Below are 26,657 nucleotides of genomic sequence, written 5' to 3'. Positions count from 1 at the left end.
GTCTGTGGAGGGAGGTGGCAGAGGCCGTCACCGCTGTGGCCCTAACACCACGGACAGGCACCCAGTGCCACAAGAAGGTGAATGACCTCGTCAGAGCAGGCAGGGTGAGCCTCCCCATATCCCCCCTCCCCCAAATCCCCCCTCCCCCATATCCCCCCTCCCCCATATCCCCCATATTCCCCCCTCCCCCATATCCCCCCCTCCCCCATATCCCCCATATCCCCCCCTCCCCCATATCCCCCATATTCCCCCTCCCCCATATCTCCCCTCCCCCATATCCCCCCCTCCCCCAAATCCCCCCTCCCCATATCCCCCATATTCCCCCCTCCCCCATATCCCCCCTCCCCCATATCCCCCATATCCCCCCCTCCACCATATCCCCCCCTCCCCCATATCCCCCATATCCCCCCCTCCCCCATATCCCCCATATTCCCCCCTCCCCCATATCCCCCCTCCCCCATATCCCCCCCATATCCCCCATATCCCCCCTCCCCCATATCCCCCATATTCCCCCCTCCCCCATATCCCCCCTCCCCCATATCCCCCATATCCCCCCTCCCCCATATCCCCCATATTCCCCCCTCCCCATATCCCCCATATCCCCCATATCCCCCCTCCCCCATATTCCCCCCTCCCCCAAAACCCCCCTCCCCCATATCCCCCCTCCCCCATATCCCCCATATCCCCCCTCCCCCATATCCCCCATATTCCCCCCTCCCCCATATCCCCCATATCCCCCCCTCCCCCATATCCCCCATATTCCCCCCTCCCCCATATCCCCCATATCCCCCCTCCCCATATCCCCCATATTCCCCCTCCCCATATCCCCCATATCCCTCCTCCCCCATATCCCCCATATCCCCCCTCCCCCATATCCCCCATATCCCCCCTCCCCCATATCCCCCCTCCCCCATATCCCCCATATCCCCCCTCCCCCATATCCCCCATATCCCCCCCTCCCCATATCCCCCATATTCACCCCTCCCCCATATCCCCCCTCCCCCATATCACCCCTCCCCCATATCCCCCATATCCCCCCCTCCCCCATATCCACCCTCCCCCATATCCCCCATATCCCCCCTCCCCCATATCCCCCCCTCCCCCATATCCCGCATATTCCCCCCTCCCCCATATCCCCCCCTTCCCCATATCCCCCCCTCCCCATATCCCCCATATCCCCCCTCCCCCATATCCCCCTCCCCCATATCCCCCCTCCCCATATCCCCCATATTCCCCCCTCCCCCATATCCCCCATATCCCCCCTCCCCCATATCCCCCATATTCCCCCTCCCCCATATCCCCCATATCCCCCCTCCCCCATATCCCCCCTCCCCCATATCCCCCATATCCCCCCCTCCCCCATATCCCCCCTCCCCCATAGCCCCCATATCCCCCCTCCCCCATATCCCCCATATCCCCCCTCCCCCATATCCCCCATATTCCCCCCTCCCCCATATCCCCCCTCCCCCATATCCCCCCCTCCCCCATATCCCCCATATCCCCAAGTGAATCCAGCCCTAACCTTAACCTCTGCAATGCACGCGCAACCGATGGCGTGCATTCATATACCTGCCTAACACTGTTGCCTTTTACCCCTGCCACCACCCCCCCCCACCCAGGAGAAGCGCGCACACAACAATAGGGAGCATGTGAGGACTGGAGGAGGGCCCGCTGATGAGAGGCCACTGACCGTACACGAGGAAAGTGCCCTGGAACTGGCTGGCGGACCTGAGGACCGGGAGGTTGCTGATGCAGAGGTCGGGGCCCCACGAGCAAGTGAGCCACCAACAGCCCGTCCCCATATCCCCCCTCCCCTATATCCCCCTCCCCCGTATCACCTGATCACTGCCTGATGTCTAACCATGCATGCTTCATTGTGTATCGCAGGACCAAACGTCCAGGCACCCATCCCCGCAGATGCAGACCGCCCGCAGGATGCCCCTCGGAGACCACAGGAGACGGAGAGACCCGAACCCTCCAGCATGCGACGCCCGCAGGATGCCCCTCGGAGACCACGGGAGACGGAGAGACCCGCACCCTCCAGCATGCGACGCCCGCAGGATGCCCCTCGGAGACCACGGGAGACGGAGAGACACGCACCCTCCAGCATGCGACGCCCGCCGGATGCCCCTCGGAGACCACGGGAGACGGAGAGACCCGAACCCTCCAGCATGCGACGCCCGCAGGATGCCCCTCGGAGACCACGGGAGACGGAGAGACCCGAACCCTCCAGCATGCGACGCCCGCAGGATGTCCCTCGCACACCACGGGAGACGGAGAGACCTGGAGCAACAGGGAGACGACACCCCCGTCACGTGCGGGAGCGACCACCCAGCGATGAGGGGGGCAGCCACAGGCCCCCGTCACATCCGAGCCAGGACACCACTACCCAGGACACCACTATCCAGGACACCCCTACCCGGGACACCACTACCCAGGACACCCCTACCCGGGACACCACTACCCGGGACAGCACTACCCGGGACAGCACTATCCGGGACAGCACTACCCAGGACACCCCTACCCGGGAAGACGAAATACCGGACAGTGACTCAGAGTGGATGGGTGGAGACGAACCCCCACCCCAAAGTGCCATGGACTCAGAGTGGGACGAAGAGCACGACACAACGCCACTGCTGTCACCAACACCCTCCACCATCGCAGAAACACTCACCACGGTTGGGCACTTTAGTGATGAGGCGTCTGGTACACTCACTGGTGCGCACAACACAGCCGTCCCGGTACAGCAGGTGGAGGTAGGAGCAGCAGAGGGACCGGGTGGTCGGAGGGCAGCCCAGGCCAAGCGAACATCTGCTGCCCAGATGGATCCCGGGTTCCTGCAGTTACCACACCCACACATAGATCCGATGCAACCACTGACACGGAGACGAGCGAATAGGGTGACGGGTGGCTTGCGGCGGCTGCGGTCGCAGGTGGAGGAGTCCACCCGCGTCCAGGAGCTGGGAGTGGTCCCGGTCATGCGTGCCACCCAGGCTGACACCGCACGGGTGGCGTCCGCGGTGGAGGCAATGGGTGCGACGGTGTCAGACATGGGGAACGGTGTGCGAGGCCTGGGGCCTTCCGTGCAGGCGGCGTCTGTGGCCCAGGAAATGGCTGCCCTCTCACAGGAGGCCATGAGCCAGTGCCAGCGCCAGATGGCAGAGGCGCTCAACGCCATAGCCCAGTCTCAGCACGCCATAGCCCAGTCTCAGCAGGCCATGGCCCAGTCTCAGCAGGCCATGGCCCAGTCTCAGCAGGCCATAGCCCAGTCACTGCAGGCCATGGCCCAGTCTCTGCAGGCCATGGCCCAGTCTCAGCAGGCCATCGCTGAGGGCATCGGCGCCAGTGGCCATGTGCGAGCTGGCGTCGCACTGTCGCAGACAGGGTTCGACAACCCCCTGGGCTCCATGGCTGCAAACCTGCAGACCCCTGTCGATACCAGCACGGGCCTCCAGGACTGGCAGCGCCAGATGTCGGGGGCGCGTCGGATGGCCAGTCCGTTCGCATCCCCCACCCATGTAGAGGCCTGGGGGCCATCGGGCACCCCGAGGGAGGAGGAGGTGGTGTGGTCCGTCCCGGCTCCCTCTGTAGGGGAGGTCCCGGTACACCGCGACACCTCGGACTCCCCCCTTCCGTCCCAGGTGCATTGGGTGGGCAACGGGCAGGACAGGCTGGCAGCTCGCCATCCCAGTCGCCCGGGCCGCAGCCTGGCCCATCTAGGCCAGGACGCCCCAGGAAACGGCCGCCAAAGGGATCCAGTGTCAGAGGGCAGGAATCACAGGAGTCCACCTCCAGTTCTGCTGTACCGTCTGGGGAACCACGTAGACGTAGTCAAAGGGCCCGTAAGGCCAAACAATTAGACACTGAGTAAGTTGGCACGGGTGCAGGGCACAGATGAGCTTTAGGCGCTAGGGCATGTGCATGAACTCCTTTGGTTATTAAAGTCAATGTTACACCTACCGAAGCTGCCTTTGTGCTCTGTCCAAAGTGTGCGGGGGTGTCATGTACGTTGAGCGCAAGTGTGTGTGTGAGGGGTGGTCTTACCTCAGCCCCAGGTGAGTCTGCCCCCTTCCCCCTGGGCCGCCATCAACATCCCCCGGGCAGAGGACGGGACCGTGCGCTGCAGTGTCACAGCCGCATGCAGGGATGGTCCGGGTGGATGGTGGTACTGTGGCCATGGGTCAGACATAGTCCAACAATGTAGAGCCAGGAGCTCATCGCAGGGAGGGTTGTCATCATTCTCCATGGCCTGCGATAGACACGCGTCCACCCGCAACTGGGTGAGCCCGGCCCGTTGTGCCGCCGGTGGATCGGCAATTGGGGGTGGGGGGGTGGTGTGCATGCGGGTGCGGTGTGTGGGGTTGGGGAGGGGGGTGAGGGTGCTGGGTGGGTGGATGGGTGGGGGGTGTGGGTGGTCGGCTGTTGTCATGGTGTGCGGTCTGTGGCCATACTACCCGATTCCCACGCCCATCTAGTCAGTGAAGCGGGCATCTATCAGTCTGTCCCGTGCCCGCTGGGCCAGCCGGTAACGGTGGACAGCCACCCGTCTGTGTCTACCCCGTCTGCCCTGACCATTGCCCCCATCCCCCTCATCTGGGGAGGACTGTGCCTCTCCCTGCTGCTCCTCCACTCCGCCCTCCTCTGCCTGCGGCACATCGCCCCTCTGCTGGGCTATGTTGTGCAGGACGCAGCACACCACAATGGCGCGGCCGACCCTATCTGACCGATACTGGAGGGCGCCCCCAGAGAGGTCCAGGCACCTGAAACGCATCTTCAGCACGCCAAAGCACCTCTCGATCACTCCCCTTGTCGCTACATGGGCATCATTGTAGCGGTTCTCCGCCTCATTGCGTGGCCTCCGTATAGGCGTCATCAGCCACGATCGCAATGGGTAGCCCCTGTCGCCCAGCAACCAGCCCCTCAGCCGGGGATGGCGTCCCTCGTACATGCCGGGGATGGATGACCGCGACAACACGAATGAGTCGTGTACACTGCCTGGGTGACGGGCGCAGACGTGCAGGATCATCATGCGGTGGTCGCAGACCACCTGTACGTTCATTGAATAGGTCCCCTTCCTATTAGTGAACACGGCCCTGTTCTCTGCAGGTGGCCGCACGGCGACGTGCATCCCATCGATCGCGCCCTGGACCATGGGGAACCCGGCAACGGCAGAGAAGCCCACGGCCCGGGCATCTTGGCTGGCCCGGTCAACGGGGAAGCGGATGTAGCGGTGCGCCATGGCATAAAGGGCATCTGTCACTGCCCGGATGCACCGGTGCACCGATGTCTGCGATATGCCGGACAGGTCCCCACTCGGTGCCTGGAATGACCCCGTTGCATAAAGGTTCAGGGCCACCGTAACCTTGACGGACACGGGGAGAGGGTGTCCCCCGCCAGTGCCACGCGGTGACAGGTGTGCCAGCAGGTGGCAGATGTGTGCCACGGTTTCCCGGCTCATCCGGAGTCTCCTCCTGCATTCCCGGTCCGTGAGGTCCTGGCATGACTGCCGGGGCCGGTACACACGGGGCGCCCTCGGGTGCCTCCGTTGCCGTGGGGCCGCGACGTCCTCCTCCCCCTCCTCGTCCTGTCGGTCAGGTGTCCCTCCAGCCTGGGCGGCTGCCGCCTGCCCCTCTGCGGCAGCCTGCGCCGCCTCTCTGGCACGCTCCTCCTCCTCCTCCTCCTCCTCCTCCTCATCCAGGGCAACATAGACATGAGCGGCTGCCACCACGGCGGCCAACATCGCTGGATGGTCTGAAAACATGACGGCCTGGTGGGGGGGAGGGGAACGACGACATGTCATCATTGCCCATATCCCCTCCTCCCCCCAGCCAGGTGGCATGGACTGCATGGGTCCAACTGTTGGAGGCTGGCACCTGGCCAGGTGGACCAACTCATTTGCCCTCCCATCACCCACCCCAGCACGGACCCCCCCCCAACCCCCAACCTCTATCCCGGCACGGACCCCCCCCCCAACCTCCACCCCAGCATGGACCCCCTCCCCAACCCCCAACCTCCACCCCGGCACGGACCCCCCCCCAACCCCCAACCTCCACCCCGGCACGGACCCCCTCCCCAACCTCCACTCCGGCACGGACCCCCTCCCCAACCTCCACCCCGGCACGGACCCCCACCCCAACCTCCACCCCAGCACGGACCCCCCCCCAACCCCCAACCTCCATCCCGGCACGGACCCCCTCCCCAACCTCCACCCCAGCACGGACCCCCCCCAACCCCCATCCTCCACCCCGGCACGGACCCCCTCCCCAACCTCCACCCCGGCACGGACCCCCTCCCCAACCCCCAACCTCCACCCCGGCACGGACCCCCCCCCCAACCTCCACCCCGGCACGGACCCCCTCCCCAACCTCCACCCCGGCACGGACCCCCTCCCCAACCTCCACCCCAGCACGGACCGCCCCCAACCCCCAACCTCCACCCCGGCACAGACCCCCTCCCCAACCTCCACCCCGGCACGGACCCCCTCCCCAACCCCCAACCTCCACCCCGGCACGGACCCCCCCCCCCCAACCTCCACCCCGGCACGGACCCCCTCCCCAACCTCCACCCCGGCACGGACCCCCTCCCCAACCTCCACCCCAGCACGGACCCCCCCCAACCCCCAACCTCCACCCCGGCACGGACCCCCTCCCCAACCTCCACCCCGGCACGGACCCCCTCCCCAACCCACAACCTCCACCCCGGCACGGACCCCCCCCCCAACCTCCACCCCGGCACGGACCCCCTCCCCAACCTCCACCCCGGCACGGACCCCCTCTCCAACCTCCACCCCAGCACGGACCCCCCCCCAACCCCCAACCTCCATCCCGGCACGGACCCCCTCCCCAACCTCCACCCCAGCACGGACCCCCGCCCAACCCCCAACCTCCACCCCGGCACGGACCCCCTCCCCAACCTCCACCCCGGCACGGACCCCCTCCCCAACCTCCACCCCAGCACGGACCCCCCCCTAACCCCCAACCTCCACCCCGGCACGGACCCCCTCCCCAACCTCCACCCAGGCACGGACCCCCTCCCCAACCTCCACCCGGGCACGGACCCCCTCCCCAACCTCCACCCCAGCACGGACCCCCCCCCAACCCCCAACCTCCATCCCGGCACGGACCCCATCCCCAACCTCCACCCCAGCTCGGACCCCCCCCCAACCCCCAACCTCCACCCCGGCACGGACCCCCTCCCCAACCTCCACCCCGGCACGGACCCCCTCCCCAACCCCCAACCTCCACCCCGGCACGGACCCCCCCCCCAACCTCCACCCAGGCACGGACCCCCTCCCCAACCTCCACCCCGGCACGGACCCCCTCCCCAACCTCCACCCCAGCACGGACCCCCCCCCAACCCCCAACCTCCACCCCGGCACGGACCCCCTCCCCAACCTCCACCCCGGCACGGACCCCCTCCCCAACCCCCAACCTCCACCCCGGCACGGACCCCCCCCCCCAACCTCCACCCCGGCACGGACCCCCTCCCCAACCTCCACCCCGGCACGGACCCCCTCCCCAACCTCCACTCCAGCACGGACCCCCCCCCCAACCCACAACCTCCACCCCGGCACGGACCCCCCCCCAACCTCCACCCCGGCACGGACCCCCTCCCCAACCTCCACCCCGGCACGGACCCCCTCCCCAACCTCCACCCCAGCACGGACCCCCCCGCAACCCCCAACCTCCACCCCGGCACGGACCCCCTCCCCAACCTCCACCCCGGCACGGACCCCCTCCCCAACCTCCACCCCGGCACGGTCCCCCTCCCCAACCTCCACCCCAGCACGGACGCCCTCCCCAACCTCCACCCCAGCACGGACCCCCCCCCAACCCACAACCTCCACCCCGGCACAGACCCCCTCCCCAACCTCCACCCCGGCACGGACCCCCTCCCCAACCTCCACCCCTGCACGGACCCCCTCCCCAACCTCCACCCCAGCACGGACCCCCCCCCCCAACCCCCAACCTCCATCCCGGCACGGACCCCCTCCCCAACCTCCACCCCAGCACGGACCCCCCCCCAACCCCCAACCTCCACCCCGGCACGGACCCCCTCCCCAACCTCCACCCCGGCACGGACCCCCTCCCCAAGCCCCAACCTCCACCCCGGCACGGACCCCCCCCCCCAACCTCCACCCGGGCACGGACCCCCTCCCCAACCTCCACCCCGGCACGGACCCCCTCCCCAACCTCCACCCCAGCACGGACCCCCCCCCAACCCCCAACCTCCACCCCGGCACGGACCCCCTCCCCAACCCCCAACCTCCACCCCGGCACGGACCCCCCCCCCCCAACCTCCACCCCGGCACGGACCCCCTCCCCAACCTCCACCCCGGCACGGACCCCCTCCCCAACCTCCACCCCAGCACGGACCCCCCCCCAACGCCCAACCTCCATCCCGGCACGGACCCCCTCCCCAACCTCCACCCCAGCACGGACCCCCCCCAACCCCCAACCTCCACCCCGGCACGGACCCCCTCCCCAACCTCCACCCCGGCACGGACCCCCTCCCCAACCCCCAACCTCCACCCCGGCACGGACCCCCCCCCCAACCTCCACCTCGGCACGGACCCCCTCCCCAACCTCCACCCCGGCACGGACCCCCTCCCCAACCTCCACCCCAGCACGGACCCCCCCCCAACCCCCAACCTCCATCCCGGCACGGACCCCCTCCCCAACCTCCACCCCGGCACGGACCCCCTCCCCAACCTCCACCCCAGCACGGACCCCCCCCCAACCCCCAACCTCCACCCCGGCACGGACCCCCTCCCCAACCTCCACCCCGGCACGGACCCCCTCCCCAACCCCCAACCTCCACCCCGGCACGGACCCCCCCCCAACCTCCACCCCGGCACGGACCCCCGGCACTCCCCCGGAGCCCAACCTACTCTAACCACCCCCCCCTCCCCCCCCCCCCCCCCCCCCCGGCCGCACACACACACACACACACAAGCCGAGACACACCTCTCCTCACGCAATCAGTCTGCGGCCACGCCATTTCCTGCCCAGAGCCAACCCCCCAGGCCGTCACTCACCTCCTCGCTGGTCGACGTGAGCCTGGAGCACCGGGTCACGCCGATGAAAAGGAGGTTTGATTCACGTCGACGTGAACGGTCATCACGTCGACGGGACTTCGGCCCATCCGGAAGGGAGAATATCGGCAGGCCGAAAATCGGCTGCCTTGCGCAGACCCGTGACATTCTCCGCAGCAGCGGCGCCATTAACGCCCCGCCGACTTTTCTCCCTTCGGAGACTTCGGCGGGGGCGGGGGCGGGATTCACGGCGGCCAACGGCCATTCTCCGACCCGGCGGGGGGTCGGAGAATGACGCCCCAGATGTGTAATAAATACAATCTGCTACATTTAGGTCCCTGTTCTGTTTCTCTCTCACACATGAAAATAAAATATTCAGGTAAATTTATGTTGAATAAAGCTTCAGAAATGTATTGTCAGTTCCTCTTCACATAATTCTAGAAAACAATCAAGTCAATACTAATGGAAGCTGAAGTAAAATATTTCAGCAGTTGGGCTAACTAAATGAAAAATCTGCACACTTTCAGAATGCAGGATTTCTTCAATTCAGAGTCAAGCCCAAGCACAGACTTTTAAACAGACTAAGTCAATTTATCCTTCTATTCCTTTATTATCCTCATGTACTTATCTCGTTTATCTGAAGCATCTCTGCTATTTACCTCAACCTTTCTATATGTAACAAGTTTCACATTCTCACCCCTTTCCCAAATCTCTTATTGGATTTACTAGTGATTATCGATTTCGCTCAGTTGGCTGGCCAGCAGGTTTACAATGCAGGGGGAAATCAACAGCACAGGTTCAATCATTGTCCCAGCCAAGGTCATTTATAAATGCCCACTTTCTCAACCTTGACCCTTGCCTGAGATGTGGTGCTCCTCAGGTTAAGTCAAGAGGAACTATGACAACCTCACTTTTATCTTATATTAACGGCCCCTAGTTTTAACTACCCGGCATGTGGAAACATCAACTCCATGTCTACCTTATCAAATTCCTACATAATTATAAATATCTCCATAAGGTTACATCTCAATCTTCTCTTTTTTTTAGATATTGTCTGTGACCACCTCTAGTGACTACATTTGGCTTGTCTGCACATAGGGGGCGGGATTCTCCACTCCCGCACCGAAGTGCCCACGCCGTCGAGGTTCACGACGGCGCGAAACAGCCCCTATCCCGACCGATTCAGGGCCCGATAATGGGCTAGGAGTGGGGCCGCATCATCTACACACGCCAGGCCTTGTCGCCGCGTAAAGGCGGCGCCGCATACATGACGCGGCCGGCATGCGTGGTTGCCGTCCTCTCCGAGTCCGCGCCGCAAGAAGATGGCGGACGGATCTTGCGGGGCCGCGGAAGGCAGGAGGTCCTCCTTCAGAGAGGACGGCCCGACGATCGGTGGGCACCGATCGCGGGCCATCCCACATTTGAGGTACCCCCCGGTGCAGGATCCCCCCTCCCCCCCCCCAGAGTTCCCGCGCTGTTCCCAATGGCAGCGACCAGGTGTGGACGGCGCCGGGGGGAACCTGCCGTTTTGGACTGGCCGCTTGGCCCATCCGGGCCTGCGAATAGCGGGGGTGCCGGAGAATCGCCATTTTGGGTGTCTCCGGCGATTCTCCGGCCAGCGGAACTCGACGGCGCTGTTCCCGCCGCTTGGGAGAATCGCGGGAGGGCGTCGGACCAGCGTCGCGGGAAATTCTGGCGGCCCAGGTGAGTCTCCCAACCAGCGCGGGAGTGGAGAATCTCGCCCACTGTGTCAGAACATTGGGCGAGATTCTCCACTCCCACGCCGGTTGGGAGAATCCCGCCCATTGTTACCGAAATAATGGTGACATTCATGCGCGATGATGATGCTGGTGTCACCGCCAAAACATGGTGCTTCCACTACGACAGTATTTACTCGTCCCAGTAACATGACTGGCAGACAGGGAGATCCAATCTTCCTCACTATTAATCTATATAAGTACCTGGCAGATTTATGTTGATGTGGTTGCCAGCTGTGAAAGACCCATTGTATGGGAGCCAGTGCCCAAAGGACAAAATAAACACAGTTTGGTGGTGTGTTAAATGAAAGCTAGTTTCTTTTATTGGCATGCTCCCCAAATTCACTCAGTGTGCTTTAATGTCAAATATACAAATTCACAATTGAAGAGTCTAATCAGAATACATCCGCAGTAGTGCTCATGGAGCACTTGTTTAACTGCTATCCTTGAAAATTATCCTGTGCACTTGTACATCTCTGGAGCTTTCTGTTAGAATTGTTTAGTTATGCAAATCTGATATTCCAGGTGCTCACAAAGTTCTGGAACAGCATACACCCATGACAGTAACCACTTTGCTTTTTCACTAGTTAGAAACTAGAAACTTCTGTTGAAATAACCATTTGCAGGAGTTCTCTGTGAAGCCAACTCATCATCAGCTAGAAACTGAATATAAACACATGTAAAATGATCAGTACCTTTTCAAAATTGTGAACCTAAAATTATATGACAAGCCTCAACAAGAGGAATGCATTCGGAATGAAAGGTTTACAAATGTATGAAAAAGAATGTTTTAAAGACAGAAACTATAAATTCCCCTGAAAACGGAAACAAAAGGCGGAAATTGATAGAAATGCCCATCGACACCTGAAAAGCGACAACATAGTGACAACAAACGTCACAACATTTAAGAAACATTTAGATGAGACTTGAAACACCATAGCATACAAGGCTACGGGCCAAGTGCTTGAAATCGGGATTTGAACAGATTGGTCTTTGGTGGCCAGCACAGACATGATGGGCCGAAGGGCCTCTTTCTGTGCTGTAAAACTCTCTGAATTTATAACAGTTCAGGAAGAAAGAGTCATCAGTTCTAACAAAGATTTTTTTTTACCCCAAAACAGTTAAGTGTGTTTTTTACTTTCATATACTGAAAGAGCCATTTGTCCATTTCCAGAGTTCTCCATTTCTAATCCGGCTAATCAGGGCCCTTCATATTAGGGAAGTATTAGAAATTTGAGTAGATATCATGTGTTTTTTTGAATTCATTCATGGACCAACATTTATTGACCACGCTTTATTTATCCTTGAGAAGGTGGTGGTGAACTACCTCCTTGAACTGCTGCAGTCCCTGTGGCATTGCTACACCCACAGTGTTATTAGGGAGGAAGTTCCAGGATTTCAACCCAGCCACAGCGAAGAAACAACAATATATTTCCAAGTTAGGATCATGTGTGGCTTGGAGGAGGACTTCCAGGTGGTGGTGTTACCATGAATCTGCTGCCCTTGTCCTTCCAGATGGTAGCGGTCAAGGGTTTGAAAGATAATGTCGAAAGAGCTTTGGTGGGTTCCTGTTGTGCATCTTGTAGAATTGACACACTGCTGCCCTGCACAGTAGTGAGGGAGTGAATGTTTGTAATGAGGTGCCAATCAGGTGGGCTGCTTTGCCCCGATGTGTCGAGCTTCTTGAGTGTTGTTGAAGCTGCACTCATCTAGTGTTACGCAAGGGAGATAATGAGAAATTGGGTCCAGAAATGAGACCCTAGTGTAGCAGGCAGTTTAGGAGTTAAACAGACAGAGGGTGGAAAAAGACTGCCCTCACAGTGTCAGAGGGTTATGCCCACATCTGGCATCAGTTACATTGTCCCATTCAGACTTAAACTCATTAGTGAGACTACACAGGATTGTCCGGTTCAGCAAGGGTGCGTTACTCAAGATCCGTTGTCCTTCGAGACATTTCTGTCTGACCAGCTATAAGCCCATCACAGAGTCTGATGGGCTCTTTGTCTGGCAATGGGAAGTTATTTGCATATCAATAGCATGGCTCTGTTCTTTTGTGTAAGGGGCTGCGCAGAGCTTAAGAGAGAGAAATAGAAGGAATGCTATATTGAACAGTTACAGAAGAAAAGGCTTTGGAAATCGACCGGGAAGGTCATGAAAGTTGGCACCGAGGTGGCTTTGAAAAAAGGGTTCAGAACGAATGTCCCTACCAGAAGAGAAATTGCTTCGTAAATAATAAGAATCTTTATTAGTGTCACAAGTAGGCTCACATTAACACTGCAATGAAAGACTGTGAAAATCCCCTAGTCGAACACCCTGGCGCCTGCTCGGATACACTGAGGGACAATTCAGAATGTTCAATTCACCTAACAAGCACGTCTTTCGGGACTTCGTTGGAGGAAACTGGAGCACTTGGAAAAGCCCATGCAGACATGGGGAGAACATGCAGACACGCACAGACAGAGACCCAAGCCAGAAATCGAACCATGTCCAGGGTGCTGTGAAGCAACAGTGCTAACCGCTGTGCTACCATGCTGTCCATTGCAAGTATCGCCTTTGTTTTCCTGTGAAAGTGGCATGAGAACTGCATGTTCTTACAGTGTTGTTTAATGGGAATTAGTGTGTTAAAGTTTAGAAACTACATGTAATCTGGATTGTTACGGTTGAAGGTTAAAAGTTTTTATTGTTTTATTTTCCTCTGTTTTAATAAAGTTTGTTTATGAAATAACTAAGCCATATTTCTTATATTATCACCCCTGGAACAAATCAATCTTCCTGCACCGTCTGAAAACCTAAAAACGTTATGATTCTGGTTCAGCCTCAGCCACTGTTGAGAGCTGATCAGGCATCCCTAACATCTAGTGGGCAAGCTTTGTGGAGTCAGGCGGTGAGTTACTCGCTGCAGGATTCCTAGTCTCTGACCTGCTCTTGTAGCCACAGTATTTATATAGGTAGTCCAGTTTAGTTTCCAGTCAATGGTAACACCCAGGATGTTGATAGTGGGGAATTAAGCAATGGTAATTCCATTGAATGTCATGGGGTGATGGTTAGTTGCCCTCTTGTCAGAGATAGTCATTATATGGCACTTGCGTTGTATGAATATTGTTTACCACTTCTCAGTCCAAGTCTGGATACTGTCCAGGTCCTGCTGCATTTGGACATGGACCAGCTTTAGTTTCTGAGGAGATGTGAATGGTGCTGAACATCAGCAAACCTTCCAACTTCTGACCTTACTATGGAAGGAAGGCCATTGATGAAGCAACTGAAGATGGTTTGGCCCAGGGCAGGACAGTACTCTAAGGAACTCCTGCCGTGATGTACTGGAAACTTCCAACAGCCGCAATTATCTTCCTCTGTGTTAGTTTTGACTCCAATCAGCAGAGAGTTTTCCCTGATTCCCATTGACTCTAGTTTTGCTAGAGTTCCTTGATACCTCAGTCAAATTCTGCCTTCATGTCAAGGGCAGTCACTTTCACTCACCTCTGGAGTTTAGCTCTTTGTCCAGGTTTGAACCAAGGCTGTAATGCGGTCAGGAGTTGAGTGACCAAACTAAGTATCATTGAGTATGTTATTACTAATCAAATGCAGCTTGATAGCACTGTTGATGACATCTTCCATCAATAATATTGATGATTGAGAGTAGACTGATGGGGCAGTAAATGGATAGGTTGGATTTATCCTGATTTTTGTGTACAGGACATACCTGTTGTTGGGGGAATGCAAATGTTGTAGTTATACAGGAAAAGCTTGGCTAGGGCACACATAAGTTCTGGCACACAAGTCATCAGGAGCATTGCTGGAATTTTATCAGGACCCATAGTCTTTGTAGTGTCGAGTGCCTTCAGCTGTTTCTTTTTTTTTAGAAAATATTTTATTGAGGCATTTATAATTTTAACATTTTAAACAACAGAGATCCAACACACACAAAAAAGCACAATAACATACCCAACTCCCCCCCAGCCCTAGACCCTAACTACCCATACATTAGATTCCCTACCCTTATTCGTCACTTCCATGTCTCTCCTTCCCCACCCCGTTCCCCCCCGCTGACGGTCAATTCTCCTTGAAGAAGTCGATGAACGGCTTCCACCTCCGAGCGAACCCCTGTAGTGAACCCCTTAAGGCAAACTTAATTTTCTCTTGCCTAAGAAACCCTGCCATGTCACTGACCCAAACACCCGACTTTGGAGGCTCCGAATCCCTCCATCCCAACAAAATCCATCTCCGGGCCACTAGGGAGGCAAAGGCCAAAACATCGGCCTCTCTTCCCCCCTGGGCGCCTGGATCTTTGGACACTCCAAATATAGCCACCTCTGGACTCGGAGTCACCCTCCCTTCCAGGACCTCTGACATGACATCCAAAAATCCCTGCCAAAATCCCCTCAGCTACGGTCACGCCCAGAACATAGGCACATGATTCGCAAGTCCTCCCACACACCGCAAACATCTGTCCTCAAAAAACCTGTTCATCCGGGCCACAGTCATATGAGCCCTGTGGACCACCTTGAATTGGATCAGGCTAAGCCTGGCACACGACAAGGATGCATTGACTCTCCTCAGGGCCTTCTCCTGTAACCCGACTTCCAACTCCCCTCCCAACTCTTCCTACCACTTCCTCTTCACCTCCCCTATTGGAGCCCCTTCCCACTCTATCAGTTCCTTATATATTTCTGAGACCCTCCCCTCCCCGACCCTTGTTTTTGACATCACCTTATCCTGTAATCCCCTTAGTGGGAGGTGAGGGAAGCTCAGGACCTGTCTCCGGACAAAATTCTGCACTTGCAAGTACCACAACCCATTCCCCCCAGGCAACTCAAACTCTTCCTCTAGTTCCTCCAAGCTCGGGAAACCCTCCTCAATAAAGGAATCCAGAAATTTCTCAATCCCTGCCCACTGGCACCTCCTGAAGCCCCCGTCCAGCCCCTCCAGAGCGAACCGGTGATTGTCACAGATTGGTTACCTCACTGACACCCCCTCCAGTCCCATGTGCTGCCTCGATTGCCACCACACTCTCAGGGCTGCCACTACCACTGGGCTTGTGGAGTACCGAGCGAGCGAGAACGGCAGAGGTGCCATTAACAAAGCCTTCAGACTCGTGCCCTTGCAAGATGCCACCTCCACTCTTCAGCCGTTTCTTGATATCTAATGGAGTGAATCGAATTGTCCAAAGACTGGCACCTGCGATGTTTGGGACCTCCGAGGGAGGCCGAGATGGAGCATCCACTCAGTAATTCTGGCTAAAGATTGTTGCAAATGCTTCAGCTTTATCTTAATAAACGTGTTTCTATTTTCCAATGTCAATAATGGAAAGTTGATGAAGAATCCAATGTTTCATGCATGTAAATATATTTGTGTCTATTTTTCCTTGAAAACAAAATAAGGCTGAGGGATGACTTGATAATAGAGCTCTTTAAAATTACTAACAATTTTAATAGTGTGGATAGAAAGAAAGAATGTTTCTGCTTCTGGGGAACAGCATGACTTGAGGCCATCAACATAAAATAGTCAAGATGAAATCATGTAGGTAATTCAGAAGAAGCTTTGTTACCCAGAGAGTGGTGATAATGTGGAACCCACTGCCACAAGGATTGGTTGAAACATATAGGGCTGGATTGTCCATTTCAGCGGCTAAGTGCCGGCTCGAACGGAGAATTCACGGGAGGTGTGCGATGAAAGAAATCGGCGCTGACCCCTCACCAATTCCGGGACCTGCAGTGTGCTGGGTGAAACACACGACTCCCGCGCTGAAAACGGGCGGAGAATGGCCGGGTTCCGGGCCATGCATGCGCACAGATGACAACCTGCAGCGCACAGGTGACAACCTGCAGCGGTCGCGCCGTGCAACATGGTGCCGGCTGTCCGTGGACCCAACCTGCTATCCGCGACCCCACAGGCCAACCCCTGGCCACCCCCCACCAGCCCTCATGGAAGTGCCCCCGGCCAGCGGCACGGATTCCGGCCAAGTGTGGCGGCACTGGACACAACAGGAAGCTGGACGAGCATATGAAGGAGAAGGGAATAGAGGATTACGATTTAAATGAGGGAGGAGGGTCAAGTGCAGCATAAATACTAGCAGGTACAGGTATGACCGAATGGCCTATTTCTGTACCATATATCCTATGTAACTAGCGGTAATTTAAGGAGAAACATTTCAATTGTTCCTTAACAAACAGATGCACCATTCATACCAAGTCAGTGCATTAACTTGATATGGAGCACAGGCAAAAGTTATTGCCCATTTAATTAACAGATTAATTCCATTTACAGATGAATTTAGCTTTCAACATATTTAAACAATTTATATTAATCCTTTCATTCAAGACTTTAAAAAAGCATTTTATTTGGCTCCCAGCTGAATCTCCACTTCCTTTATAAACAGTTTCCTGTTTAACCTTGGGATGAGCTTTATTTCCCACATTAGACCCAATAATACAGCACACTTACACATCTGAAAAATTGCCCACTTTAATCCTCTCTACTTCCTTGGAAACCCTTATCCATGTTTATATTACTTTAATACTTGACTTGTCAAATGCTCTCATCAAAGTGCCAAACTGCAATTTGTAAAATTCTGCTGCATCCATTCTGACCAGCAATCAATCCCGCCCAACCATTGTCTCTATTCACACTGACCTTCAGTGGCTCTGTTCATATATTGTGGATTGTCACCTTCACTGAACCGAACACAGGTTTCCTACCTGACCCACAGTTTATTTTTTAGAAATTTGTATAAGTTACAAGTTAGATAAAGTGCATATTGGGGTTTCATTTTTGGATATGGAGTTCTTTATCATCTTATTTTTTCCTATTTTATAAATTTAGAGTACTCAATTATTTTTTTTCCCAATTAAGGGGCAATTTAGCGTGGCCAGTCCACCTAACCTGCACATCTTTGGGTTGTGGGGGTGAAACCCACGCAGACATGGGGAGAATGTGCAAACTCCACACGGCAGTGACCCAGGGCTGGGATTCGAACCCGGGTCCTCAGCGCCGCAGTCCCACTGCTAACCAATACACCACATGCCACCTTCTTTATCATCTTTAGCAAATATAGTACACTGTGAAAAATAATATTTTGGTTAGATAAACTGCAGTTCATAAGTAAATTAAATAGTTCTTCAGATATTAAAAATGCTTACTTGGGAGAAACAGTAACATGCACAATGGTTTACTACAGGTATTAAATATGTTTAGCTACATTGGCAGCAATCTAGCAAATTTGAACTCATACTTTAAATACTCTTTTTAAGAATGTTTGAATGCTGCTTACAAAGTAAAAAAAACAAGTTGCTACTCCTCGTAGTACCAACTCAAGAATCAGCTACATTACTATAATGTAGAAACATTAACTATATTATCCTCTGTACGGGCAGCAAGGTGGCGCAGTGGTGAGCACTGCTGCCTCACGGCGCCGAGGTCCCAGGTTCAATCCCGGCTCTGGGTCGCTGTCCATGTGGAGTTTGCACATTCTCCCCTTGTTTGCGTGAGTCTCACTCCCACAACCAAAAAGATGTGCAGATTAGGTGGATTGGCCATGTTAAATTGCCCCTTAATTGGAAAAAATGAATAGGGTACTCTAAATTTTTTAAAAAAAGAATAATATCCTCTGTAACCCTCATTGTGATTTTGGAAATTGATTTTTTAAGGTATATATAGATATAGAATTTACAGTGCAGAAGGAGGCCATTCGGCCCATCGAGTCCGCACCGGCTCTTGGAAAGAGCACCCTATCCAAGGTCAACACCGCCACCCTATCCCCACAACCCAGCAACCCCACCCAACACTAAGGGCAATTTTGGACACTAAGGGCAATTTAGCATGGCCAATCCACCTAATCTGTACATCTTTTGGGTTGTGGGAGTGAGACCCACGCAAACAAGGGGAGAATGTGCAAACTCCACATGGACAGTGACCCAGAGGTAATTACTATTCACTTCAGCAAATTTACATTGTGCCTGAGACACACACACGCTTAGAGACAAAACTATACAACATTGCATCCAGACATGGAATGAAAAAGGCACCAACATTTTTATCGTTTCTAGATATCAGCATTTAATCATTGTACAAGATATATAATAATTCAACTCGATGTTAACAGCCTGAGCAGACCTACATACCTACAATTTATTTTTCAAAACAGCGGTGTGCCTTCTCCCACCAACCCAGAGTACATACTACGAATTATTCTGAAAATTAATTCTCAGGATGAGAACATCACGAGCAAGGGTGGTATTTATTGTCCATCCCAGGCTGTCCCAAGAAGTTTGTGGCAAGTTGCCTTCTTGATGTTGCCTTACTAGGCCACTTCAAAGGGAAGCTGAGCCTATCACATTGGTAAGGGACTGGAGTCACATATAGGCCAAATCAAGTAAGAAGAGCAGGATTTCTTCCCTAAAAGAAAATTCATGCTATGCTCATTATTTACTGCTGAAAGCCTATAGGTGCCTTTGTTACTTTTAGACTATTCCAGCACACTTTGTTGGCCTCCCACATTCTACCCTCCATTAACTTTAGGTCAACCAAAACTGTGCTGCCCATGTCTTTATTTGTACCAAGTATAGACCCCTAATCCCGGTGCTTGTTGACCTATGTTGGCTTCTAGTCGAGCAGTATCTCAATTTAAAAATTCTCATTTCTGTTTTCAATTCCTTCCCTGGCCTTGGCTCTCCCCACCACTGTAACCCACTCCAGCCACACAACCCTCTATGATATCTGTGCTAATTTAATTCTGGCCTCTAGATAATTCCTGAATTTCATTGTTTCACCATTGGTGGCCATGGCTTCAGCTGTCTTGACTCCAAGCTCTTTAATTTCCTCCCTAAAACTCCCCACTTTTCTCTCTTCCTGTAAGATGCTCTTTAAAATCTACCTCTTGGATCAAGGTTTTGGCCATCTGCCTTAATATCACAAAGTGGATCGGTGTCAAATTTTCCTTTATAATGCTCATGTGAAGAGCCTTGGGAGTTTTATTGTAAAATGGTTCCATATAATTACAAGTTGTTGTTGCACTGAATTGATAGGGTTTTTATAGCAATCCAGCAGCTTGACGATTTCATTTCTACCTGCTTTTTATTTCAATATTTTAAACATTAAATTCAAAATTCTCACACCATCATGATGGAACTCGAATTCATTATAAATCCAATGTTATCATGCATAATAACACCCCTTTTTATTGTACTCTGCTTTGTATGAAAAACCTGTCGTTGGACTATCACCACTATAAAGTTTATATTTTTAAACAATGTAAGGGAAGTGGTTGAATACATTATTATTCTGTATTTTAAGGAGACTTTTGAAACCAAATCACACAAACTTCTTGACTTGTGGAATAAACATCATTGCTGCCACTTCCTATTTATAATTCACGCCTTGCATAATCTGCAGATCAGATAAAAGTCACAAGATTTGATTTTTATCTGGACTATTTTATTCTATATATGTGGAAATAGAAGTTATGGTGTAAATTAATTGATGGTGATATTTTAATTATTTTCTAGCTGTAAAGTGTTTCAGCTCTGTACTACATTTCCATGACAATCCAGTAATGTTGTCTGCGAAACAACTAGAGCAGTGAAGAATAAGAGACTTGCAATTCTATAATGCTTTTCACAATTGCCAGATATCTCAAAGCACTTTACAACCAATAAAGTACTTTTCTGAAGTGTAGTCACTCTTGTAATGTGGGAAAATGCAACAGCCAATTTTCACACAGAAAACTCCCTCATAAGGCAATGTGATAATGACCAGATAATCTGTTTTGTGATATTGATTTGGGGATAAATATTGGTTAGGTCATCCGGGATAACTGCCCTGCTCTTCTTCAAAATTGTGCCATGGGACCTTTCACATATACAAGCAGATAGAGCCTCAGTTTAAAATCTCATCTGAAGGATGGTACATCCCTCAGTACTGCACTGAATGTGTCAGGGTTAATTTTTGTGCTTGAGCCCTGGATTGACTCTTGAATCCAGAACCTCATGATTGACAAGTAGGAGTGCTCCCAAATGAGCCATGGCTGAGCACAATTATATTATTTGTTCACAATTTTCAAATTTCATATCATTTTAAGAGATTTCTGTTTTCAGTCATCAAATAGCAAATCTGCCTTAAATTAACTCGCTATAACTATTTGACAATATTGGTGAATCAGTATTTAAACATTCTTGTAACATTCCTCTGTCCTCTACGTCAATGGAGGCATTAAATCATTATAAATAAAGAGGTTAACACCTCTGTTAAAAGAATGCAGAAATGCAATAAAAGCTTATTGAACACTAATTTCAAATAATAATTTCTAGGCTATGTTGATCGAACAGGCAAACCTAACATAAAATTTGGTGGGCTGAGACAGTAGAAGACACATGGTTAGCTAAAGGATACTGATGGCTTCTGGACGTAAAACATTTTCATTTTCACAACTGAAGCTGACTGGATCACTAACTACGATCCTCTTCATTATCTCCCTTTCCCATAAAGGTATATATTTAACTACACAAGGCAGTACAACCATTATTGTCTAGATTTTATATTTTAATTAAAAAATTAATGTTATGTTAGTCACTCAATTCATAGAATTAGAATTAACACATCAGTGATATTACAGACCTGTGATGAGATCACAAAAATGGACTTATAATGTTCGTATTTCCAGTTCATCCGCTCTACAAATGTTAGAAGGAATGACTTGCTGGTTATTTTAGTATAGGTAGAGAGTGTTTAAGTTATTCAAAGATTCCCATACGTTTCCTTCAGTTCTGTATTTTTTTTAAATTTCTGAACTTTAGATTTCCTTCACAAAAAAATGAGATTGGACTTTGCATCTATTAATAACTTTGCAGTAATCTATTTTCACAAACATTTTAACACCAATGTGATCTGATAAGCAAGTATAAATGAGAGTCGGGATGCTTTCTCACAAGACCTTCTGTTTTATTCAAATTCCTCTCAGAGACTCCTGATTGTAGACTATTATTGCATGAAAGAATAATACTGCAACCTTAACTCACTTCTCTAGTACGTTGATCACAAATATGCCCTTTATAGTAAACATAATTGCAAAAAATGTCAGTGTTTCATTTTTCTTCTCCTCTATGTTTTTATTCATTCTTTTTAAAAATTCTGCCAAAGTGCCTTTTCAGAATAAGTCTAACTCTGTCGAAGTCTCAGCACAATATTTTTGAAATGCTTTCGCGAGTGTTTTGCATCACCACATTCTTTCTACAATATAGTCAGAATGTTACATTACAATGAGTAATAGTTTAGAACCGTAACCCTGGTACCGGATGTCTAAATATTGCCGCCAAGGATGACCTTGAGGCTACAAGTAAGTTTTAATCCTCTTTTTAAAAAAACAAGTGCGTTTTTCTTTTAGAACATAAAGGGAATGGTTAATTATTACGTGCATATTAATATCTGGGATGTTTCTGAAAATATACTGAACATCCATTATGTTCTCGACTATATTTTATTCTTACAGACAGCATCGCCCGAGCTAGACTGCGGACCATTTTCAGGCGAATAGCTCAGCAAAAGCAGCTGTTGGTGCAAAGTACCGACCACACGATCTTTTTTCCCCCTGCCCTTAAAAACATTTATCGTCACCATTGCCGACTAATTGACACCAGAGCCGAGCATATTCGACCATACGAGATCTAAAATAAAAGTTGTCAGACAAACGTTTTCGATGTTTGTGATGACTGCTTCTGTGGATTGTAATCCGGTCTGTGCGTTTACTGCAATATGACGATGTAATGTGGAAAGCGCTCTGATGAGATGGGAATGGGAAATTGGGTGGGCGGGTTGGAAATTAAACAGTACCTTATGGGCAATTCTAAATCACTGACATCAAGGTAAGTAGGAGCAGTGTTTTTTTTAAATGGGACTGTGGCGAGTGCAAATGTGAATATAAAAACCAGAAACCGATTTCTATTTTACAGGATGCCCATCACGATGGCTGTTCAGTGCAGTTCCAAAACAAATAAATGAAAGGTGGCGACGATTATTGCACCAAACTGAATCGGTGTGATACTTTCGCCTCACTTTAAAGACGGCTTTAAAATAATTTGATCAAAAACATGGGCAAGACAGAAACCCCCACACGCGCTGAACTTGAATCTTATGTTTCTTAATGTATTGCAACTGGTGAATTGTAACCGTATCGAGGTCTGGCTCCTATCCTCCCCGCCTCCCTCTTTCATTCTCTCAAATAAACTTCTGATCCTGGCAATCAATATTGATTCGCAGAGGAGAAATATTCATTACCAACCCGGGTGGGTATGCTAATCAATTTACCGCTCTAAATAGATGTTCGACCAGGCCAGTTTTTAACCCTTTGTGCTCACAAAACAACCCATTGAAGTTTTCAGCTGGGAAGAATGTCTCAAAATGAATGGGAGGTGGCAAATTCAAGTAGGACCATTAAAATATGGAAATACTTACTGGGCACTTTCTAAATACACTTTCCCACAGCTCCGACACTTGTCAGTATTTCTTATTCGGCGTAGATACATAGTTTCATTCGCAGAATTTAAAGTGGTGCTACCATGCTCTACAACAAGATATTAATTAATGGGACCACGGGTTCTCTTCCCTCGCCGCGCCAACCCTCGAGATGCAGAAGCGGCAAAGAAAAGCGAAGAAACCTGACAGTTAATCTCGACAATGATCCAAATGAGAACAATTTATTCCTTGCGAGTGTAATGAAATCGCGCTGTCGGGAAAATAACTGTTAAGTACGTGTCGTTAATCTGAAATCCAACCTGTAGGTTTATACAAGTATCGAATTCAAAAGGACTGTAATGACAGCCAGAAAAGAAAACTAATGGACGACAGCCCATTGGGCTTGAAGAGTGAGCCGGTGCTACCCTACCCTGAGAGGCAGTGGATGTGTGTGTGTGCTGTAAGAGTATCCTCCTCACAGTACACCAGACATAAACACTAAATACACGTGCACTTCCACAATACAATAACAGGCCTCCAAACAGCACCAGCAAAGAGACCATCTCGAACACAGCCTCTGCATATTGAACCGTGTTTTATATAACCAATCCAATATTATGTATCCACAATTTCAAGAATTTGAACCGAATTGTCACGGTTTACATTTCTATAAAACAAATTTCTTTCTTTAAGCACGCTTCTGAGGTTTAGTTGACAGCTTAGAAATTAATTCCCATCCGAGTATGTAGCAAACCCGGCACAATAGTTTCCCGGGACTACTATGTTTTATAGATACATATATATACGTGACAAAGATAAGACAAGAAAACTTACTTTCTCAATATAATTCCAGTTTCTTCTACTCAAATTGTCTTCCTGGAAATAGTTGAAATCTCAGGTCTTCTTTGAAGCTGGGACCGAGGGGGCGGGGAAGTAAAATGGGGGACTTTTTTGTTTTGCTATCCTCGATTTCCCAAGCGCATTGCACATGTGCGTCTATGTGATGAACGCTCAGTCCCCGTGTATCTGACCCTGGGCTCGTGCTCAGTCCCCGTGTATCTGACCCTGGGCTCGCGCTCAGTCCCCGTGTATCTGACCCTGGGCTCGCGCTCAGTCCCCCTGTATCTGACCCTGGGCTCGCGCTCAGTCCCCGTGTATCTGACCCTGGGCTCGCGCTCAGTCCCCGTGTATCTGACCCTGGGCTCGCGCTCAGTCCCCCTGTATCTGACCCTGGGCTCGCGCTCAGTCCCCGTGTATCTGTCCCTGGGCTCGCGCACAGTCCCCGTGTATCTGACCCTGGGCTCGCGCACAGTCCCCGTGTATCTGACCCTGGGCTCGCGCTCTGTCCCCGTGTATCTGACCCTGGGCTCGCGCACAGTCCCCTTGTATCTGACCCTGGGCTCGCGCTCAGTCCCCGTGTATCTGACCCTGGGCTCGCGCTCAGTCCCCGTGTATCTGACCCTGGGCTCGCGCTCAGTCCCCCTGTATCTGACCCTGGGCTCGCGCTCAGTCCCCGTGTATCTGACCCTGGGCTCGCGCTCAGTCCCCGTGAATCTGACCCTGGCCTCGCGCACAGTCCCCGTGTATCTGACCCTGGGCTCGCGCACAGTCCCCTTGTATCTGACCCTGGGCTCGCGCTCAGTCCCCCTGTATCTGACCCTGGGCTCGCGCTCAGTCCCCCTGTATCACTCACTATACTGGGCTCGCGCTCAGTCCCCTTGTATCTGACCCTGGGCTCGCGCTCAGTCCCCGTGTATCTGACCCTGGGCTCGCGCACAGTCCCCTTGTATCTGAGCCTGGGTTCGCGCTCAGTCCCCGTGTATCTGACCCTGGGCTCGCGCTCAGTCCCCGTGTATCTGACCCTGGGCTCGCGCTCAGTCCCCGTGTATCTGACCCTGGGTTCGCGCTCAGTCCCCGTGTATCACCCACTGTGCCTGGGCTCGCGCTCAGTCCCCGTGTATCTGACCCTGGGTTCGCGCTCAGTCCCCGTGTATCACCCACTGTGCCTGGGCTCGCGCTCAGTCCCCGTGTATCTGAGCCTGGGTTCGCGCTCAGTCCCCGTGTATCTAACCCTGGGCTCGCGCTCAGTCCCCCTGTATCTAACCCTGGGCTCGCGCTCAGTCCCCGTGTATCTAACCCTGGGCTCGCGCTCAGTCCGCGTGTATCACCCACTGTGCCTGGGCTCGCGCTCAGTCCCCCTGTATCTAACCCTGGCGACGCGCTCAGTCCCCCTGTATGTCCCTGGGCTCGCGCTCAGTCCCCGTGTATCTGACCCTGGGTTCGCGCTCAGTCCCCGTGTATCTGACCCTGGGTTCGCGCTCAGTCCCCGTGTATCTGACCCTGGGTTCGCGCTCAGTCCCCGTGTATCACTAGTGCACTGACCCTGGACTCGCGCTCGGTTCCTAGCTGCTATCTGTGGGCTCGCGCTGAGTTCCTGTCTCTCCCCCCCCTTCTCCGTCTCCAAACTTCTCCTGTGCGGCACCACGCTCGTTTCAATTTAAGTCTCACAAACTAATCAAAACACAAGCCGCGTCTTTTCCTCGCTAGAATGCAAGCACATTAGGACAAAAAGTTAATGTATTTTTCTTGTGATTATCTACAATGATAGGGTTTTTTTTCTGTTTAATACTGTATATGTTTTAGACTTTACAATATTCTCAGTTGCCATTTAATACATGAATCTATGTCCAGTCTTGGGAGTAGAGTATGCCGGGATACTGGAGGATTTAAACTCTTCTGACCATATGGATGTGCGCATGTACAACTGCAAGAAGCTCCGCCATCTGGTTTTTTTGACCCTCTGTATCGGATTATATCCCAACACGTTTCATTCCGATCAGATTCAAAGATATTTACGAATTTGAAAAGTATATTGATACTTAACGACCTACACAGATAAATAGCGCCATAATAGACTAATTATTGCCACTAAGTTCTCTAACATTGAAAAATAATCATCATTTTCTAAATTTCAAATTTTAAATTGTTTTTAATTAGACAATTGGTTAACATTGCACGATAAGTTGTGTGGACAGAAACTATTATCGGGGATTTAGAAATGAAGCAAAATTTGCATATGTTTTTTATAAATGTTCTAAAATAATCGCTATTTGTTTTATTTACCTGAGGAAGGAGCAGTGCTCCGAAAGCTAGTGACATCGAAACAAACCTGTTGTACTTTAACCTGGTGTTGTAAGACTTCTTACTGTGCTCACCCCAGTCCAACACCGGCATCTCCACATCATGTTTTATTTAAAGAACAGAATTAGTGGAAACGGAGTTAACCATTTGAGTTTGATGACTTTTTGTCAAAGCTGTGTTACTCACCGGCTGCAAAGGCAGAAAAAGCCTGCAGTGGCAAGGTGATCCCAGGCATTGTGGTCTGATACATCACCAAAATGCAATCACCCGCTGATCAAGATTGG

The 26,657-nt window shown here is 52.4% G+C and overlaps 1 protein-coding gene across 11 annotated transcripts in view; it reads right to left on the bottom strand.

Annotated features, from left to right (window-relative positions):
* Positions 1–25,645, bottom strand: part of eya4 (EYA transcriptional coactivator and phosphatase 4) — a 758,447-nt gene extending 732,802 nt beyond the window's left edge. For 6 of the 11 annotated variants that reach the window (XM_072499734.1, XM_072499735.1, XM_072499744.1 and 3 more), the window contains exon 1: positions 24,067–25,642. The gene's annotated coding sequence lies outside the window, so the exon portion shown is untranslated. Of the gene's footprint in view, positions 1–24,066 lie in introns of all 11 variants that reach the window. The other 5 variants (XM_072499738.1, XM_072499733.1, XM_072499745.1 and 2 more) reach the window with 5 other exon arrangements.
* Between the last annotated feature and the right edge of the window lie 1,012 nt (positions 25,646–26,657).

This window comes from Scyliorhinus torazame, chromosome 4 (genome assembly GCF_047496885.1).
Source record: "Scyliorhinus torazame isolate Kashiwa2021f chromosome 4, sScyTor2.1, whole genome shotgun sequence".
Lineage (NCBI taxonomy): Eukaryota > Metazoa > Chordata > Chondrichthyes > Carcharhiniformes > Scyliorhinidae > Scyliorhinus > Scyliorhinus torazame.
Note: the sequence above shows the minus strand (reverse complement) of the source record. Positions and strands in the feature narration are given on the sequence as shown.